General features: G+C 39.7%; 19 non-coding genes across 19 annotated transcripts; all 19 read left to right on the top strand.

Moving 5' to 3' along the window:
• Positions 1 to 510: 510 nt before the first annotated feature.
• Positions 511 to 629, top strand: LOC141302710 (5S ribosomal RNA). The gene has a single exon (XR_012342697.1). It is a non-coding gene; the product is annotated as a 5S ribosomal RNA (ribosomal RNA).
• Positions 630 to 713: 84 nt separating this feature from the next.
• On the top strand, positions 714 to 832 carry LOC141302709 (5S ribosomal RNA). Its single transcript, XR_012342695.1, has one exon. It is a non-coding gene; the product is annotated as a 5S ribosomal RNA (ribosomal RNA).
• Positions 833 to 1,585: 753 nt separating this feature from the next.
• On the top strand, positions 1,586 to 1,704 carry LOC141302708 (5S ribosomal RNA). The gene has a single exon (XR_012342694.1). It is a non-coding gene; the product is annotated as a 5S ribosomal RNA (ribosomal RNA).
• A 753-nt stretch (positions 1,705 to 2,457) lies between these two features.
• Positions 2,458 to 2,576, top strand: LOC141302707 (5S ribosomal RNA). Its single transcript, XR_012342693.1, has one exon. It is a non-coding gene; the product is annotated as a 5S ribosomal RNA (ribosomal RNA).
• An 84-nt stretch (positions 2,577 to 2,660) lies between these two features.
• Positions 2,661 to 2,779, top strand: LOC141302705 (5S ribosomal RNA). The gene has a single exon (XR_012342691.1). It is a non-coding gene; the product is annotated as a 5S ribosomal RNA (ribosomal RNA).
• A 753-nt stretch (positions 2,780 to 3,532) lies between these two features.
• Positions 3,533 to 3,651, top strand: LOC141303404 (5S ribosomal RNA). The gene has a single exon (XR_012343384.1). It is a non-coding gene; the product is annotated as a 5S ribosomal RNA (ribosomal RNA).
• A 753-nt stretch (positions 3,652 to 4,404) lies between these two features.
• Positions 4,405 to 4,523, top strand: LOC141303318 (5S ribosomal RNA). The gene has a single exon (XR_012343299.1). It is a non-coding gene; the product is annotated as a 5S ribosomal RNA (ribosomal RNA).
• Positions 4,524 to 4,607: 84 nt separating this feature from the next.
• LOC141302703 (5S ribosomal RNA) lies at positions 4,608 to 4,726 on the top strand. The gene has a single exon (XR_012342690.1). It is a non-coding gene; the product is annotated as a 5S ribosomal RNA (ribosomal RNA).
• Positions 4,727 to 5,479: 753 nt separating this feature from the next.
• LOC141302702 (5S ribosomal RNA) lies at positions 5,480 to 5,598 on the top strand. The gene has a single exon (XR_012342689.1). It is a non-coding gene; the product is annotated as a 5S ribosomal RNA (ribosomal RNA).
• Positions 5,599 to 5,682: 84 nt separating this feature from the next.
• On the top strand, positions 5,683 to 5,801 carry LOC141302701 (5S ribosomal RNA). Its single transcript, XR_012342688.1, has one exon. It is a non-coding gene; the product is annotated as a 5S ribosomal RNA (ribosomal RNA).
• A 6,562-nt stretch (positions 5,802 to 12,363) lies between these two features.
• LOC141302700 (5S ribosomal RNA) lies at positions 12,364 to 12,482 on the top strand. The gene has a single exon (XR_012342687.1). It is a non-coding gene; the product is annotated as a 5S ribosomal RNA (ribosomal RNA).
• Positions 12,483 to 12,565: 83 nt separating this feature from the next.
• Positions 12,566 to 12,684, top strand: LOC141302699 (5S ribosomal RNA). The gene has a single exon (XR_012342686.1). It is a non-coding gene; the product is annotated as a 5S ribosomal RNA (ribosomal RNA).
• Positions 12,685 to 13,437: 753 nt separating this feature from the next.
• On the top strand, positions 13,438 to 13,556 carry LOC141303637 (5S ribosomal RNA). Its single transcript, XR_012343616.1, has one exon. It is a non-coding gene; the product is annotated as a 5S ribosomal RNA (ribosomal RNA).
• A 753-nt stretch (positions 13,557 to 14,309) lies between these two features.
• Positions 14,310 to 14,428, top strand: LOC141302698 (5S ribosomal RNA). Its single transcript, XR_012342684.1, has one exon. It is a non-coding gene; the product is annotated as a 5S ribosomal RNA (ribosomal RNA).
• Positions 14,429 to 14,512: 84 nt separating this feature from the next.
• On the top strand, positions 14,513 to 14,631 carry LOC141302697 (5S ribosomal RNA). Its single transcript, XR_012342683.1, has one exon. It is a non-coding gene; the product is annotated as a 5S ribosomal RNA (ribosomal RNA).
• Positions 14,632 to 15,384: 753 nt separating this feature from the next.
• LOC141303575 (5S ribosomal RNA) lies at positions 15,385 to 15,503 on the top strand. Its single transcript, XR_012343555.1, has one exon. It is a non-coding gene; the product is annotated as a 5S ribosomal RNA (ribosomal RNA).
• A 753-nt stretch (positions 15,504 to 16,256) lies between these two features.
• LOC141302696 (5S ribosomal RNA) lies at positions 16,257 to 16,375 on the top strand. Its single transcript, XR_012342682.1, has one exon. It is a non-coding gene; the product is annotated as a 5S ribosomal RNA (ribosomal RNA).
• Positions 16,376 to 16,459: 84 nt separating this feature from the next.
• Positions 16,460 to 16,578, top strand: LOC141302695 (5S ribosomal RNA). Its single transcript, XR_012342681.1, has one exon. It is a non-coding gene; the product is annotated as a 5S ribosomal RNA (ribosomal RNA).
• Positions 16,579 to 17,331: 753 nt separating this feature from the next.
• Positions 17,332 to 17,450, top strand: LOC141302692 (5S ribosomal RNA). Its single transcript, XR_012342679.1, has one exon. It is a non-coding gene; the product is annotated as a 5S ribosomal RNA (ribosomal RNA).
• Positions 17,451 to 17,829: the final 379 nt, after the last annotated feature.

The following is a 17,829-nucleotide window of genomic DNA, read 5'->3' as shown; positions in this document are numbered from 1 at the left end:
GACAAACAAAGGACAGTCACCAAACTGTTGGATTGAGGAGTTGCTAATTTTAGAGCTCACCTTTCCATTCACCACCTGCAAACTTTGGATTACACTTTCTGTGGATTGTATATACACCGGTGGACACTCACATTGGACTTATCAACACACTGGGATTCTTGGACTGTTTTTAGGGTATGGACAAATGAACTGTATTCTTTTAACAGCGTTTACCTCGTTTTATCGTGTTGTTTTAAAGTCTTTTATGTGAACCTTGTAAATAAACCAAATCTATTTAAACCAATCTTCTTTTATGTCTCATTCTTTTAACCACTAGTCATCTCTCACAGTTAAATCTGATCCCATTTTAGTCTTGTAACTCGACTGATAAGGCCGATTGTTACACTTGGATGGGAGACCGCCTGGGAATACCAGGTGCTGTAAGCTTTTGCCTTTTCTTCACTATTTATATAATATGCTGGCTTTTACGGAGGCTGATCTTTAAATAGCCCACTTTTTGGAGCAGCCCTCGCTTACGGCCATACCGCGCTGAGAGCGCCCGATCTCGTCTGATCTCGGAAGCTAAGCAGCGTCGGGCCTGCTTAGTACTTGGATGGGAGACCGCCTGGGAATACCAGGTGCTGTAAGCTTTTGCCTTTTCTTCACTATTTATATAATATGCTGGCTTTTACGGAGGCTGATCTTTAAATAGCCCACTTTTTGGAGCAGCCCTCGCTTACGGCCATACCGCGCTGAGAGCGCCCGATCTCGTCTGATCTCGGAAGCTAAGCAGCGTCGGGCCTGCTTAGTACTTGGATGGGAGACCGCCTGGGAATACCAGGTGCTGTAAGCTTTTGCCTTTTCTTCACTATTTATATAATATGCTGGCTTTTAGAAAGACGTGTTTTACCGCTCTATTTATTACAATCATTTAAATGTATTATAGAGTTTTAAGTGTTTTACATGTTTTTTAGGCCATTTTATTACTCTTAACATTTTAAGTGAGTGTGTGTCTTTAAAAAATGGATGGTTGGCCTGCCATGTGACTAGACACATGACAGGAAGCAGGAAGTACAACTGTATAAGAGAGCAGCATGACAAACAAAGGACAGTCACCAAACTGTTGGATTGAGGAGTTGCTAATTTTAGAGCTCACCTTTCCATTCACCACCTGCAAACTTTGGATTACACTTTCTGTGGATTGTATATACACCGGTGGACACTCACATTGGACTTATCAACACACTGGGATTCTTGGACTGTTTTTAGGGTATGGACAAATGAACTGTATTCTTTTAACAGCGTTTACCTCGTTTTATCGTGTTGTTTTAAAGTCTTTTATGTGAACCTTGTAAATAAACCAAATCTATTTAAACCAATCTTCTTTTATGTCTCATTCTTTTAACCACTAGTCATCTCTCACAGTTAAATCTGACCCCATTTTAGTCTTGTAACTCGGCTGATAAGGCCGATTGTTACACTTGGATGGGAGACCGCCTGGGATTACCAGGTGCTGTAAGCTTTTGCCTTTTCTTCACTATTTATATAATATGCTGGCTTTTACGGAGGCTGATCTTTAAATAGCCCACTTTTTGGAGCAGCCCTCGCTTACGGCCATACCGCGCTGAGAGCGCCCGATCTCGTCTGATCTCGGAAGCTAAGCAGCGTCGGGCCTGCTTAGTACTTGGATGGGAGACCGCCTGGGAATACCAGGTGCTGTAAGCTTTTGCCTTTTCTTCACTATTTATATAATATGCTGGCTTTTAGAAAGACGTGTTTTACCGCTCTATTTATTACAATCATTTAAATGTATTATAGAGTTTTAAGTGTTTTACATGTTTTTTAGGCCATTTTATTACTCTTAACATTTTAAGTGAGTGTGTGTCTTTAAAAAATGGATGGTTGGCCTGCCATGTGACTAGACACATGACAGGAAGCAGGAAGTACAACTGTATAAGAGAGCAGCATGACAAACAAAGGACAGTCACCAAACTGTTGGATTGAGGAGTTGCTAATTTTAGAGCTCACCTTTCCATTCACCACCTGCAAACTTTGGATTACACTTTCTGTGGATTGTATATACACCGGTGGACACTCACATTGGACTTATCAACACACTGGGATTCTTGGACTGTTTTTAGGGTATGGACAAATGAACTGTATTCTTTTAACAGCGTTTACCTCGTTTTATCGTGTTGTTTTAAAGTCTTTTATGTGAACCTTGTAAATAAACCAAATCTATTTAAACCAATCTTCTTTTATGTCTCATTCTTTTAACCACTAGTCATCTCTCACAGTTAAATCTGATCCCATTTTAGTCTTGTAACTCGACTGATAAGGCCGATTGTTACACTTGGATGGGAGACCGCCTGGGAATACCAGGTGCTGTAAGCTTTTGCCTTTTCTTCACTATTTATATAATATGCTGGCTTTTACGGAGGCTGATCTTTAAATAGCCCACTTTTTGGAGCAGCCCTCGCTTACGGCCATACCGCGCTGAGAGCGCCCGATCTCGTCTGATCTCGGAAGCTAAGCAGCGTCGGGCCTGCTTAGTACTTGGATGGGAGACCGCCTGGGAATACCAGGTGCTGTAAGCTTTTGCCTTTTCTTCACTATTTATATAATATGCTGGCTTTTACGGAGGCTGATCTTTAAATAGCCCACTTTTTGGAGCAGCCCTCGCTTACGGCCATACCGCGCTGAGAGCGCCCGATCTCGTCTGATCTCGGAAGCTAAGCAGCGTCGGGCCTGCTTAGTACTTGGATGGGAGACCGCCTGGGAATACCAGGTGCTGTAAGCTTTTGCCTTTTCTTCACTATTTATATAATATGCTGGCTTTTAGAAAGACGTGTTTTACCGCTCTATTTATTACAATCATTTAAATGTATTATAGAGTTTTAAGTGTTTTACATGTTTTTTAGGCCATTTTATTACTCTTAACATTTTAAGTGAGTGTGTGTCTTTAAAAAATGGATGGTTGGCCTGCCATGTGACTAGACACATGACAGGAAGCAGGAAGTACAACTGTATAAGAGAGCAGCATGACAAACAAAGGACAGTCACCAAACTGTTGGATTGAGGAGTTGCTAATTTTAGAGCTCACCTTTCCATTCACCACCTGCAAACTTTGGATTACACTTTCTGTGGATTGTATATACACCGGTGGACACTCACATTGGACTTATCAACACACTGGGATTCTTGGACTGTTTTTAGGGTATGGACAAATGAACTGTATTCTTTTAACAGCGTTTACCTCGTTTTATCGTGTTGTTTTAAAGTCTTTTATGTGAACCTTGTAAATAAACCAAATCTATTTAAACCAATCTTCTTTTATGTCTCATTCTTTTAACCACTAGTCATCTCTCACAGTTAAATCTGACCCCATTTTAGTCTTGTAACTCGGCTGATAAGGCCAATTGTTACACTTGGATGGGAGACCGCCTGGGATTACCAGGTGCTGTAAGCTTTTGCCTTTTCTTCACTATTTATATAATATGCTGGCTTTTACGGAGGCTGATCTTTAAATAGCCCACTTTTTGGAGCAGCCCTCGCTTACGGCCATACCCTGCTGAGAGCGCCCGATCTCGTCTGATCTCGGAAGCTAAGCAGCGTCGGGCCTGCTTAGTACTTGGATGGGAGACCGCCTGGGAATACCAGGTGCTGTAAGCTTTTGCCTTTTCTTCACTATTTATATAATATGCTGGCTTTTAGAAAGACGTGTTTTACCGCTCTATTTATTACAATCATTTAAATGTATTATAGAGTTTTAAGTGTTTTACATGTTTTTTAGGCCATTTTATTACTCTTAACATTTTAAGTGAGTGTGTGTCTTTAAAAAATGGATGGTTGGCCTGCCATGTGACTAGACACATGACAGGAAGCAGGAAGTACAACTGTATAAGAGAGCAGCATGACAAACAAAGGACAGTCACCAAACTGTTGGATTGAGGAGTTGCTAATTTTAGAGCTCACCTTTCCATTCACCACCTGCAAACTTTGGATTACACTTTCTGTGGATTGTATATACACCGGTGGACACTCACATTGGACTTATCAACACACTGGGATTCTTGGACTGTTTTTAGGGTATGGACAAATGAACTGTATTCTTTTAACAGCGTTTACCTCGTTTTATCGTGTTGTTTTAAAGTCTTTTATGTGAACCTTGTAAATAAACCAAATCTATTTAAACCAATCTTCTTTTATGTCTCATTCTTTTAACCACTAGTCATCTCTCACAGTTAAATCTGATCCCATTTTAGTCTTGTAACTCGACTGATAAGGCCGATTGTTACACTTGGATGGGAGACCGCCTGGGAATACCAGGTGCTGTAAGCTTTTGCCTTTTCTTCACTATTTATATAATATGCTGGCTTTTACGGAGGCTGATCTTTAAATAGCCCACTTTTTGGAGCAGCCCTCGCTTACGGCCATACCGCGCTGAGATCGCCCGATCTCGTCTGATCTCGGAAGCTAAGCAGCGTCGGGCCTGCTTAGTACTTGGATGGGAGACCGCCTGGGAATACCAGGTGCTGTAAGCTTTTGCCTTTTCTTCACTATTTATATAATATGCTGGCTTTTACGGAGGCTGATCTTTAAATAGCCCACTTTTTGGAGCAGCCCTCGCTTACGGCCATACCGCGCTGAGAGCGCCCGATCTCGTCTGATCTCGGAAGCTAAGCAGCGTCGGGCCTGCTTAGTACTTGGATGGGAGACCGCCTGGGAATACCAGGTGCTGTAAGCTTTTGCCTTTTCTTCACTATTTATATAATATGCTGGCTTTTAGAAAGACGTGTTTTACCGCTCTATTTATTACAATCATTTAAATGTATTATAGAGTTTTAAGTGTTTTACATGTTTTTTAGGCCATTTTATTACTCTTAACATTTTAAGTGAGTGTGTGTCTTTAAAAAATGGATGGTTGGCCTGCCATGTGACTAGACACATGACAGGAAGCAGGAAGTACAACTGTATAAGAGAGCAGCATGACAAACAAAGGACAGTCACCAAACTGTTGGATTGAGGAGTTGCTAATTTTAGAGCTCACCTTTCCATTCACCACCTGCAAACTTTGGATTACACTTTCTGTGGATTGTATATACACCGGTGGACACTCACATTGGACTTATCAACACACTGGGATTCTTGGACTGTTTTTAGGGTATGGACAAATGAACTGTATTCTTTTAACAGCGTTTACCTCGTTTTATCGTGTTGTTTTAAAGTCTTTTATGTGAACCTTGTAAATAAACCAAATCTATTTAAACCAATCTTCTTTTATGTCTCATTCTTTTAACCACTAGTCATCTCTCACAGTTAAATCTGACCCCATTTTAGTCTTGTAACTCGGCTGATAAGGCCGATTGTTACACTTGGATGGGAGACCGCCTGGGATTACCAGGTGCTGTAAGCTTTTGCCTTTTCTTCACTATTTATATAATATGCTGGCTTTTACGGAGGCTGATCTTTAAATAGCCCACTTTTTGGAGCAGCCCTCGCTTACGGCCATACCGCGCTGAGAGCGCCCGATCTCGTCTGATCTCGGAAGCTAAGCAGCGTCGGGCCTGCTTAGTACTTGGATGGGAGACCGCCTGGGAATACCAGGTGCTGTAAGCTTTTGCCTTTTCTTCACTATTTATATAATATGCTGGCTTTTACGGAGGCTGATCTTTAAATAGCCCACTTTTTGGAGCAGCCCTCGCTTACGGCCATACCGCGCTGAGAGCGCCCGATCTCGTCTGATCTCGGAAGCTAAGCAGCGTCGGGCCTGCTTAGTACTTGGATGGGAGACCGCCTGGGAATACCAGGTGCTGTAAGCTTTTGCCTTTTCTTCACTATTTATATAATATGCTGGCTTTTACGGAGGCTGATCTTTAAATAGCCCACTTTTTGGAGCAGCCCTCGCTTACGGCCATACCCCCACCTGAGGCGCTAGAGAGCAACAGGAAGTGGTTGGCAGCAGTTGGGAGAGGAAGGCTCTCCTCCATTTTGTGTTTAATTTTTGTTTGTTTTGTGAGTTGTAATACGTTAAGTTAGTTTTTTGTGTTTTTTGTCAACTTTTAAACCACCTAACAGCAGCATTCTTGCTGTCTGGAGGGTGGTTAGTTCCTTTTTTTTTTTTTTTTTTTTTTAATGGATGGATTAATTTCTATGAATATGGATTTGGCACGAGAGAAAAGGCAGCAAACAGAAAATGGACTGGATAAAAGACTACGAGAAAAGGATTACCCTAAAAAGGAGCAGAAACGGATTTACGCTAAAGAAGCAACCGTAGTGATTGATCTGACTGAAGTGCAGGATGGGAAAGCAGAAGACATTATTCAAGCACTGACAGACAAGATGGACGTGACGACTATACTTGCGGTAAGACCAAAAATGATGAGAGAATATGAAATAACATTGGAGAAAGAAGAAGATATTGAGAAACTAGCAGATGGATTGATGATAAAAGGAAAGACATGTGAAATTAAAAAGTTGAATAATAAAGAATTTGTTGTCTCTTTCATGCATCTGCCCGCTTACCTGGAGGACGACGTGGTTCTACAAAAGCTGGAGGGATGGGGGGTAACTCCCATCTCCCAGATCAAACGGAGATTTTATCCGGGCACCCGCATCGAGGATGGAACGAGATTTGTGAGAGTGCGATTCCCAAAAGAGGTGGCTTCTCTGCCCTATAGCACGAGAATGGAGACAGAAGAGGGGCCTCAGTATTTCAGGGTGATACACAGCCAGCAGGTGAGAACCTGTAGGCTGTGTATGAGCCCTGAACACCTGATGAAGGACTGCCCAGACTTCAAATGTTTCAAGTGCGAGGAGAGGGGCCACTTCGCACGGGACTGTAATGCAGTGAGGTGCCCGGACTGCAGGCTCGTACTAAATAAGTGCGAGTGCTGGTTCGGAGACCAGCAGGAGGATGACCAGGAGAGCGGGCAGATGCATGAGGGAGACAATGAAGAGGAGCCACGCGAGGACACGGGAGGAACACAAAGAGAGGGTATTGCAGGCACGGACATTGACGATGAAAGCGAAAGGACTGGAGTAATGCAGGACAATGACGAAACAGAGACACTGATGGAGACGACGGAGGATTTGCAAACAGAATTGGAAGAGTCAGAGGAGCAGGTCAACGAGGAAGGGAGAGTGGACAGAGACAGCGAAAACATTGATGATGGCGGCACCATGGGAATATCAAATAAAAGAAGAAGAAGAACTAAGGTAACACCAAATCTAGAGAAAGCCAAAAGGAAAGTTTTAAAACAAACATGTGAGGAGAAACAGGACAGTGGAGATACTGGAAAGGAAGGGGAGGCCATGAGCTGACAAAATGGGGACTTTATGGCTTTTAGTTTATTTTATGGTGTTGAAAATTGTGACTTTTAATGCTAGAGGACTAATGAATGGTTTTAAATTTGAAAAGATGAAGGAACTGTGTAAAAATGAGGATGTGATTTTATTGCAAGAGACAAACTGGAAAGAGAATCGTATGGAGGATTTTAAAAAAAGATGGGAAGGGGAATTACTCTTTAATAACGGAGAAGGAAAAATTGGAGGAGGAATGGCGATTTTAATAAGAAAAGACAGAGGTATCAAGACAAAGCATTTGTATAGTGATAAAAAAGGAAAATGTATGGTTGTAGAAATGGTGATGGAGGAAGAAAATTTTATTTTAGGGAACGTGCATGCTCCGAATGAAGAAAAAGAAAAGAAAATGTATTTTAATGTTTTAGCCGATGTAATTGAAAAATGGGGGAAGGTGGTGATTGCAGGGGATTTTAACACAGTTTTTAGCAAAATGGATATGGCAAACGGGATGGTTTTTAAAACGGATGGGGGCAGAAAAGAACTAAAGTCGTTGATGGAAGAGAAAAATATGATTGATGTGTGGAGGGAAAGAAACGAGAAAAAGAAGGAATTTTCAAGAAGACAGTTGGTGGGGAATTTTATGTGCCAAACCAGAATAGATTATTTCTTAAGTACTAGAAATCTGGAATGTTTTATTGACAGAATAGTTTATAAAGACACAACCTTAAGCGATCACAAAATGGTTTTAATGGTGATGGATTTTAAAAGAGAAACGAAGGGACCTGGAGTGTGGATCTTAAACACTGATGTTTTAAAAAATGAAAGTTTTAAAAAAGAGATTGAAAATATATTAGATGAGAGGAAAAAAGATCTGATGTATATGGAAGACAAAAGGCAATGGTGGGAAAACGTAAAGTATCAGATAAAGAAATATTCAATAAACTACTGTAATTTGTTACAAAAGGTTAAAAGAACTAAGGAGAAAGAAGTAAGGAGAACATTAAAAGAGGAGTTAAATAAAAATGAAGTAAATGTACAAAAAGTAATTCAATTTGAAAATACATTGGGAAAAATAGAAGAGGAGAAATGCAAAGGGGCGATGTTAAGAAGCAAAGCAAAATACATGGTGGAAGGAGAAAAATGTAACAGATTCTTTTTTAATCTTGAGAAAAGCAGGGGGAAAGCGGAAATAATTAAAGAACTTAAAAGTAAGGATGGGAAAGTGGTGTCAGATACAGAGAGGATTTTAAAAGAAGTGAAAACATATTATGAGGAATTGTTTAAGTCAGAGGGAGGAGATGAGGAAAAACGGAAGATTTTATTACAACAAATAGCAAGGAAAGTTGGTGAGGAGGATAAAAAGGATTGTGAAAGCGAAATAACAACAGAAGAAATTAAACAAGCCATAAATCAATTAAGAGTGAAGAAAAGCCCTGGAATAGATGGTATTGGAAGCGAGTTTTACAAAGTTTTTAAAGAAAAGGTAGTTGGGATTTTAAATGAAATTTATGAAGAAGTGTTCAAAAAAGAAAGAGTAAACCCAAAAATGGGGCTAGGATTAATGAAAATAATATACAAGAAAAAGGGAGACAAAAATGAACTGAAGAATTTTAGACCCATTACAATGTTAAACACTGATTTAAAAATTTTAGCAAAGGTCTTAGCGAATAGGTTAAAAAAAGTCATGCCAAATATAATAGAAACCAACCAAGCATATGGAGTAAAGGGGAGGGATATAGCAGACATTACAAGCAGCATAAGAGATATAGTGGGTTATATAAAAGAAAAAGAAAGGAGCGCATACATTATAAGTATGGACTTTGAAAAGGCGTTCGACAGAGTCGAACATGGGTTTTTATTTGCGATTTTAAAAGAATTTGGTTTTGGAGATAATTTTATAAAATGGATCTCAATTTTATACAGGGATATTTTAACAAAAGTAAAATGCAATGGATTTTTAACTCAACCTTTTAAAGTTTCAAGATCTATAAGACAAGGGTGTCCATTGTCAGCACAGTTGTACTCTTTGGTGGCAGAACCTTTAGGGCTTTTAATAAACAGAGAAAAAAGAATAAATGGAATAAAAATGGAAGAGGGAAAAGAGTTAACAAAAATATTTCAATACGCTGATGACACGACAGTTGTGGTTGAAAATATAGAAAGTGTTAAAAGAGTGATAGAGAAAACAACATTTTATTGTGAGGGTTCAGGTGCAAAAATAAATGAAGAAAAAACTGTATATATGAAGTTTGGAAGGGCCGAGATTTTAACGGGGCTTTTTAGGTTTAAGGAGGTTCAAGAAATGAAGATTTTAGGGGCAATATTAGCAAGGAATGAAAAGGAGGCAATTGACAATATGTGGGAAGAGACGGTAGGAGGGATGGAAAGAAGACTTATTTTTTGGAGAAACAGATCTTTAAGTTTGAAAGGGAAAATTTTAATTGTAAATATGTTAATGTTATCCAAAATGTGGTACAATTTACATGTCATGCCATTGCCAGATTGGGTTTTGAAGAGAATAAAGAAAAGTGTTTTAGAATTTCTATGGGACAAAAAGCCTCCAAGAATTGCATATCTTACATTGATAGGGAAACCAGAAGAGGGAGGAATGGGGTTGGTCGACGTAGAGCAAAAAATGAAAAGCATGAGGGTAAAAGTGGTAAGGAAATATTTGGATGACACGAACAATGCAGAGTGGAAGAAAATAATGAGCTTCTATTTAAACAAATGTGGGAATTTTAATTTAGGGGAAGACATTTTATGGATGAAGCTGAAGAATTGGATGATGGAGGGGATCCCACAGTTTTATAAAGAGGTTTTAAATGCTTGGAGGCTTTTTTTAACAGAGGTGGATTTTAATCCAGAGGGGAGGGAAAGGATTTTAAATCAACCTCTGTTTTTAAATGGAAAAGTAAAGATACAAGAGCATGACCTCTATTTTAAGAAATGGTTGCAAGTGGGGATTGTGAAGGTAAGGGATGTTTTATGGGAATATAAAGAGGGATTTTTACCACTTCAAGTGATTATAGATGCGATGGAGGAGGGGAAGGAGGATTTTAATGTAATGTTTTTAAAAAGACAATACGAAGAGGTAAAAAAAGCAATCCCTGGAGAATGGCTGGATGATCTTAACAAGAGGGAAGAAAAGGAGAACAAAATGAATGTGTTTTTAAAATGTAAAGACAAGTTGGTGAATTTTAATTTGGGTACTGTTAAAATGTTTTATGGTTTTTTTATGAAAAGAATTTTTAAAAAACCTGTTGCCAATCAATTCTGGATAAGGCATTTTAACGAAATTGAAGAAAAAGATATCTGGAAGCATATGGCATGGAAATGGTTGGATGTAGATCTAGAATGTTTTGATTATTTTATTAGACAAAATGTGATTTTTACGGAAATGAGATTGTGTGCTATGCAGAAAGAAACAAATGCTCAATGCAAAGTTTGTAAAACAGAAGATGAGGGAATTTTACATTTGTTTTTATTCTGTAAGGAGTTGATCCCATTTTTTAACGAATTTAAGAAACTAATGAAAGATTTAAGAGGTAACGAAGAGGATTTTAATTGGAGTAGAATGTTTATGTTGGGAATAGCAGAGAATAAACCAAACAAGAAACTCATTAATTTGTTTTTAATTGTGGCAAAAAAAGCTATATGGAAAAGAAGGAATATAGCGAAAAACAGAGATTTTGTTTTAAACCTTTGGTTTCTTTTTAAATGGATGGCAGAAGATCATGTCAAAATGCTGTACAGTTATTTTAAATCAGAAAATATTATGGGAGATTTTTATGAAATTTTCACAAAAGATGTCATATGTATTTTAAAAAATATGCACTTTTACATGCCAGGGGAAGATGAACTTTTGTTGGTTTAGCTTTTAGGCTTTTATTTGTTGTTATGATTGGGTTAAAAAGATGCTTGTGTCATGTAATATTTACGAATGTTTCCCCAGCAACAATGCTAAATACTCGGAAATTGGTGATAACGGTTTTGTTGTGTATTGGGTTCTTCTTCAGTAGTAATGAAAATGTATTATTGATTTGTGTAAAAAAAAAAAAAAAAAAAAAAGAGCGCCCGATCTCGTCTGATCTCGGAAGCTAAGCAGCGTCGGGCCTGGTTAGTACTTGGATGGGAGACCGCCTGGGAATACCAGGTGCTGTAAGCGTTTGCCTTTTCTTCACTATTTATATAATATGCTGGCTAAAAAAAAAAAAAAAAAAAAAAAAAAAGAGCGCCCGATCTCGTCTGATCTCGGAAGCTAAGCAGCGTCGGGCCTGCTTAGTACTTGGATGGGAGACCGCCTGGGAATACCAGGTGCTGTAAGCTTTTGCCTTTTCTTCACTATTTATATAATATGCTGGCTTTTAGAAAGACGTGTTTTACCGCTCTATTTATTACAATCATTTAAATGTATTATAGAGTTTTAAGTGTTTTACATGTTTTTTAGGCCATTTTATTACTCTTAACATTTTAAGTGAGTGTGCGTCTTTAAAAAATGGATGGTTGGCCTGCCATGTGACTAGACACATGACAGGAAGCAGGAAGTACAACTGTATAAGAGAGCAGCATGACAAACAAAGGACAGTCACCAAACTGTTGGATTGAGGAGTTGCTAATTTTAGAGCTCACCTTTCCATTCACCACCTGCAAACTTTGGATTACACTTTCTGTGGATTGTATATACACCGGTGGACACTCACATTGGACTTATCAACACACTGGGATTCTTGGACTGTTTTTAGGGTATGGACAAATGAACTGTATTCTTTTAACAGCGTTTACCTCGTTTTATCGTGTTGTTTTAAAGTCTTTTATGTGAACCTTGTAAATAAACCAAATCTATTTAAACCAATCTTCTTTTATGTCTCATTCTTTTAACCACTCGTCATCTCTCACAGTTAAATCTGACCCCATTTTAGTCTTGTAACTCGGCTGATAAGGCCGATTGTTACACTTGGATGGGAGACCGCCTGGGATTACCAGGTGCTGTAAGCTTTTGCCTTTTCTTCACTATTTATATAATATGCTGGCTTTCACGGAGGCTGATCTTTAAATAGCCCACTTTTTGGAGCAGCCCTCGCTTACGGCCATACCGCGCTGAGAGCGCCCGATCTCGTCTGATCTCGGAAGCTAAGCAGCGTCGGGCCTGCTTAGTACTTGGATGGGAGACCGCCTGGGAATACCAGGTGCTGTAAGCTTTTGCCTTTTCTTCACTATTTATATAATATGCTGGCTTTACGGAGGCTGATCTTTAAATAGCCCACTTTTTGGAGCAGCCCTCGCTTACGGCCATACCGCGCTGAGAGCGCCCGATCTCGTCTGATCTCGGAAGCTAAGCAGCGTCGGGCCTGCTTAGTACTTGGATGGGAGACCGCCTGGGAATACCAGGTGCTGTAAGCTTTTGCCTTTTCTTCACTATTTATATAATATGCTGGCTTTTAGAAAGACGTGTTTTACCGCTCTATTTATTACAATCATTTAAATGTATTATAGAGTTTTAAGTGTTTTACATGTTTTTTAGGCCATTTTATTACTCTTAACATTTTAAGTGAGTGTGTGTCTTTAAAAAATGGATGGTTGGCCTGCCATGTGACTAGACACATGACAGGAAGCAGGAAGTACAACTGTATAAGAGAGCAGCATGACAAACAAAGGACAGTCACCAAACTGTTGGATTGAGGAGTTGCTAATTTTAGAGCTCACCTTTCCATTCACCACCTGCAAACTTTGGATTACACTTTCTGTGGATTGTATATACACCGGTGGACACTCACATTGGACTTATCAACACACTGGGATTCTTGGACTGTTTTTAGGGTATGGACAAATGAACTGTATTCTTTTAACAGCGTTTACCTCGTTTTATCGTGTTGTTTTAAAGTCTTTTATGTGAACCTTGTAAATAAACCAAATCTATTTAAACCAATCTTCTTTTATGTCTCATTCTTTTAACCACTAGTCATCTCTCACAGTTAAATCTGACCCCATTTTAGTCTTGTAACTCGGCTGATAAGGCCGATTGTTACACTTGGATGGGAGACCGCCTGGGATTACCAGGTGCTGTAAGCTTTTGCCTTTTCTTCACTATTTATATAATATGCTGGCTTTTACGGAGGCTGATCTTTAAATAGCCCACTTTTTGGAGCAGCCCTCGCTTACGGCCATACTGCGCTGAGAGCGCCCTATCTCGTCTGATCTCGGAAGCTAAGCAGCGTCGGGCCTGCTTAGTACTTGGATGGGAGACCGCCTGGGAATACCAGGTGCTGTAAGCTTTTGCCTTTTCTTCACTATTTATATAATATGCTGGCTTTTAGAAAGACGTGTTTTACCGCTCTATTTATTACAATCATTTAAATGTATTATAGAGTTTTAAGTGTTTTACATGTTTTTTAGGCCATTTTATTACTCTTAACATTTTAAGTGAGTGTGTGTCTATAAAAAATGGATGGTTGGCCTGCCATGTGACTAGACACATGACAGGAAGCAGGAAGTACAACTGTATAAGAGAGCAGCATGACAAACAAAGGACAGTCACCAAACTGTTGGATTGAGGAGTTGCTAATTTTAGAGCTCACCTTTCCATTCACCACCTGCAAACTTTGGATTACACTTTCTGTGGATTGTATATACACCGGTGGACACTCACATTGGACTTATCAACACACTGGGATTCTTGGACTGTTTTTAGGGTATGGACAAATGAACTGTATTCTTTTAACAGCGTTTACCTCGTTTTATCGTGTTGTTTTAAAGTCTTTTATGTGAACCTTGTAAATAAACCAAATCTATTTAAACCAATCTTCTTTTATGTCTCATTCTTTTAACCACTAGTCATCTCTCACAGTTAAATCTGATCCCATTTTAGTCTTGTAACTCGGCTGATAAGGCCGATTGTTACACTTGGATGGGAGACCGCCTGGGAATACCAGGTGCTGTAAGCTTTTGCCTTTTCTTCACTATTTATATAATATGCTGGCTTTTACGGAGGCTGATCTTTAAATAGCCCACTTTTTGGAGCAGCCCTCGCTTACGGCCATACCGCGCTGAGAGCGCCCGATCTCGTCTGATCTCGGAAGCTAAGCAGCGTCGGGCCTGCTTAGTACTTGGATGGGAGACCGCCTGGGAATACCAGGTGCTGTAAGCTTTTGCCTTTTCTTCACTATTTATATAATATGCTGGCTTTTACGGAGGCTGATCTTTAAATAGCCCACTTTTTGGAGCAGCCCTCGCTTACGGCCATACCGCGCTGAGAGCGCCCGATCTCGTCTGATCTCGGAAGCTAAGCAGCGTCGGGCCTGCTTAGTACTTGGATGGGAGACCGCCTGGGAATACCAGGTGCTGTAAGCTTTTGCCTTTTCTTCACTATTTATATAATATGCTGGCTTTTAGAAAGACGTGTTTTACCGCTCTATTTATTACAATCATTTAAATGTATTATAGAGTTTTAAGTGTTTTACATGTTTTTTAGGCCATTTTATTACTCTTAACATTTTAAGTGAGTGTGTGTCTTTAAAAAATGGATGGTTGGCCTGCCATGTGACTAGACACATGACAGGAAGCAGGAAGTACAACTGTATAAGAGAGCAGCATGACAAACAAAGGACAGTCACCAAACTGTTGGATTGAGGAGTTGCTAATTTTAGAGCTCACCTTTCCATTCACCACCTGCAAACTTTGGATTACACTTTCTGTGGATTGTATATACACCGGTGGACACTCACATTGGACTTATCAACACACTGGGATTCTTGGACTGTTTTTAGGGTATGGACAAATGAACTGTATTCTTTTAACAGCGTTTACCTCGTTTTATCGTGTTGTTTTAAAGTCTTTTATGTGAACCTTGTAAATAAACCAAATCTATTTAAACCAATCTTCTTTTATGTCTCATTCTTTTAACCACTAGTCATCTCTCACAGTTAAATCTGACCCCATTTTAGTCTTGTAACTCGGCTGATAAGGCCGATTGTTACACTTGGATGGGAGACCGCCTGGGATTACCAGGTGCTGTAAGCTTTTGCCTTTTCTTCACTATTTATATAATATGCTGGCTTTTACGGAGGCTGATCTTTAAATAGCCCACTTTTTGGAGCAGCCCTCGCTTACGGCCATACCGCGCTGAGAGCGCCCTATCTCGTCTGATCTCGGAAGCTAAGCAGCGTCGGGCCTGCTTAGTACTTGGATGGGAGACCGCCTGGGAATACCAGGTGCTGTAAGCTTTTGCCTTTTCTTCACTATTTATATAATATGCTGGCTTTTAGAAAGACGTGTTTTACCGCTCTATTTATTACAATCATTTAAATGTATTATAGAGTTTTAAGTGTTTTACATGTTTTTTAGGCCATTTTATTACTCTTAACATTTTAAGTGAGTGTGTGTCTATAAAAAATGGATGGTTGGCCTGCCATGTGACTAGACACATGACAGGAAGCAGGAAGTACAACTGTATAAGAGAGCAGCATGACAAACAAAGGACAGTCACCAAACTGTTGGATTGAGGAGTTGCTAATTTTAGAGCTCACCTTTCCATTCACCACCTGCAAACTTTGGATTACACTTTCTGTGGATTGTATATACACCGGTGGACACTCACATTGGACTTATCAACACACTGGGATTCTTGGACTGTTTTTAGGGTATGGACAAATGAACTGTATTCTTTTAACAGCGTTTACCTCGTTTTATCGTGTTGTTTTAAAGTCTTTTATGTGAACCTTGTAAATAAACCAAATCTATTTAAACCAATCTTCTTTTATGTCTCATTCTTTTAACCACTAGTCATCTCTCACAGTTAAATCTGATCCCATTTTAGTCTTGTAACTCGGCTGATAAGGCCGATTGTTACACTTGGATGGGAGACCGCCTGGGAATACCAGGTGCTGTAAGCTTTTGCCTTTTCTTCACTATTTATATAATATGCTGGCTTTTACGGAGGCTGATCTTTAAATAGCCCACTTTTTGGAGCAGCCCTCGCTTACGGCCATACCGCGCTGAGAGCGCCCGATCTCGTCTGATCTCGGAAGCTAAGCAGCGTCGGGCCTGCTTAGTACTTGGATGGGAGACCGCCTGGGAATACCAGGTGCTGTAAGCTTTTGCCTTTTCTTCACTATTTATATAATATGCTGGCTTTTACGGAGGCTGATCTTTAAATAGCCCACTTTTTGGAGCAGCCCTCGCTTACGGCCATACCGCGCTGAGAGCGCCCGATCTCGTCTGATCTCGGAAGCTAAGCAGCGTCGGGCCTGCTTAGTACTTGGATGGGAGACCGCCTGGGAATACCAGGTGCTGTAAGCTTTTGCCTTTTCTTCACTATTTATATAATATGCTGGCTTTTAGAAAGACGTGTTTTACCGCTCTATTTATTACAATCATTTAAATGTATTATAGAGTTTTAAGTGTTTTACATGTTTTTTAGGCCATTTTATTACTCTTAACATTTTAAGTGAGTGTGTGTCTTTAAAAAATGGATGGTTGGCCTGCCATGTGACTAGACACATGACAGGAAGCAGGAAGTACAACTGTATAAGAGAGCAGCATGACAAACAAAGGACAGTCACCAAACTGTTGGATTGAGGAGTTGCTAATTTTAGAGCTCACCTTTCCATTCACCACCTGCAAACTTTGGATTACACTTTCTGTGGATTGTATATACACCGGTGGACACTCACATTGGACTTATCAACACACTGGGATTCTTGGACTGTTTTTAGGGTATGGACAAATGAACTGTATTCTTTTAACAGCGTTTACCTCGTTTTATCGTGTTGTTTTAAAGTCTTTTATGTGAACCTTGTAAATAAACCAAATCTATTTAAACCAATCTTCTTTTATGTCTCATTCTTTTAACCACTAGTCATCTCTCACAGTTAAATCTGACCCCATTTTAGTCTTGTAACTCGGCTGATAAGGCCGATTGTTACACTTGGATGGGAGACCGCCTGGGATTACCAGGTGCTGTAAGCTTTTGCCTTTTCTTCACTATTTATATAATATGCTGGCTTTTACGGAGGCTGATCTTTAAATAGCCCACTTTTTGGAGCAGCCCTCGCTTACGGCCATACCGCGCTGAGAGCGCCCGATCTCGTCTGATCTCGGAAGCTAAGCAGCGTCGGGCCTGCTTAGTACTTGGATGGGAGACCGCCTGGGAATACCAGGTGCTGTAAGCTTTTGCCTTTTCTTCACTATTTATATAATATGCTGGCTTTTAGAAAGACGTGTTTTACCGCTCTATTTATTACAATCATTTAAATGTATTATAGAGTTTTAAGTGTTTTACATGTTTTTTAGGCCATTTTATTACTCTTAACATTTTAAGTGAGTGTGTGTCTTTAAAAAATGGATGGTTGGCCTGCCATGTGACTAGACACATGACAGGAAGCAGGAAGTACAACTGTATAAGAGAGCAGCATGACAAACAAAGGACAGTCACCAAACTGTTGGATTGAGGAGTTGCTAATTTTAGAGCTCACCTTTCCATTCACCACCTGCAAACTTTGGATTACACTTTCTGTGGATTGTATATACACCGGTGGACACTCACATTGG

Source organism: Garra rufa, unplaced genomic scaffold, assembly GCF_049309525.1.
Source record: "Garra rufa unplaced genomic scaffold, GarRuf1.0 hap1_unplaced_001, whole genome shotgun sequence".
Taxonomy (NCBI): Eukaryota; Metazoa; Chordata; class Actinopteri; order Cypriniformes; family Cyprinidae; genus Garra; species Garra rufa.
This window is presented reverse-complemented; position numbering and strand designations above follow the sequence as displayed.